This window comes from Melampsora larici-populina, assembly GCF_000204055.1.
Source record: "Melampsora larici-populina 98AG31 unplaced genomic scaffold MELLAscaffold_59, whole genome shotgun sequence".
Lineage (NCBI taxonomy): Eukaryota > Fungi > Basidiomycota > Pucciniomycetes > Pucciniales > Melampsoraceae > Melampsora > Melampsora laricis-populina.
Window position 1 is genome coordinate 325,321 of NW_006768823.1, and position 1,635 is coordinate 326,955.

The following is a 1,635-nucleotide window of genomic DNA, read 5'->3' on the forward strand; positions in this document are numbered from 1 at the left end:
AGATAAGCACCGTGATGAATGATTCCAGTCTCTACATCAATCAAAGCTAATGATTTGGAAAACTCAAAGGTATAGATTAGTTTAAGTTGGATGGGGAATTTGATTCTGATGATTTGATTGGTCACATACGATTATCTGTAGTCGAGTTTAATTCACGACTGATAGTAGCAGGAGCAACTATCAAATCTTCTTAGGGGTATGACCCGGCCCTGAAGTGTCAGGGCCGGCCCCGGGGCCGATTCAGGCCCGGCCTCGGCCACGCAATACTCAAGGATGCTGCCGGGCAGCACCGGGCAGGCCCTGGCTCGGACCATCCCCTTGAAAGCGTGTTTGAGAGCTCGGGAAGGATGCTTGATGACGTCAATTTTTCCAAAAGATTGCCTCCATAAAGATTTTTTGCGACGGCCCCGGCCCCGAGTAGCCCTGTACCGGGGCCTTTTTTGCTATTCCCAGGCTGGACTTGAGGCCCCGGGCTCGGCCTCGACCTCACCTAGAAAACGCTCGGGCACACTCGGCCGGTCAGGGCCAGGGCCGGGTCATAGCCCTAAATCTTCTAATCAAGGACCGATCCACTAAAAAAACCCAAAGACAATTAATTCCAAGAGATCGAAAAGGCTTCATTGAAAGTTGTAATAATAGATTCACTTACTTGAGGTGCGGTTCTCAAAGGATAACAATATTGTCTTAAAGTTTGTTTAGAGATCTCAGCACTAACATCTTTTTCTTCATGATCAGTATGATCGCTAATTGACTAGATTTCAATAATCTATCAATCGTTTCTGCTACTTGGATTTGACCAGGATGAGGTCTAGCAGTCACATGAATAAATCTAAAAAATTCTCAAATCAGAATTGAATCAGAGTGAATCTTTGGATTGAAATGAATCCAAAGGGATAAAACTCAACGAATGAAATGAACCGATTTGACCCAACAATCCTCTCCATCTCGATTCTTGATCTTTATATCTCTTCGGGTGGCAAATCAAACGTCAATCATGGATCGAGCTTGGTAATGTGGCCTTTGCCATTAAAGTTCCCACAATCCTCATTGTATACGAGCCTATAAAAGCTGTCAGTTCAACTTCCAAGACTGATTAGCTGGTTGAAGGACAAAATTGAAGCAGGTAAGGAGAGTTCAGACTTACGCAGTGAAACGACGTCGCAAGTGGTCACACTTGCGTTGTCAAGCTAAATACACAAAACTGAGAGTTGTAAGTCACGATGATTCCACAAGAAACCAAAGGACCAGGATTTTAACTGAAGAGCTCACGCGAGAGACAAAAAAGACGCAGGGGTGAGGACGCAACACAAGAAAAGTTCGTACGCAGGGGTTGAGGCCACCATGCAGCCTCTGATTGGACGTTGTGTGCCCTCCAACCTTTGGCACGCGACATCCAATCAGAGGCTGCATGGTATTTCACCTTTTGGCAATCAGTGAAATTGCACAGGCCGATGAGTGTTCCCTCCAGAATTTTTGGAAACCAGACAGTGACTCGTGAGTGAGCCACTGTCAACACGCCAAGGCCACGAGTTGTTGCCCTTTCAGGATCCGTATGTAATGTGGTGGTGTTTGGTTGCATCTGTCCCGTCATCCACACAGACTGATTCAGAGGATGAGCTCAGCAAGCAAAGTAAG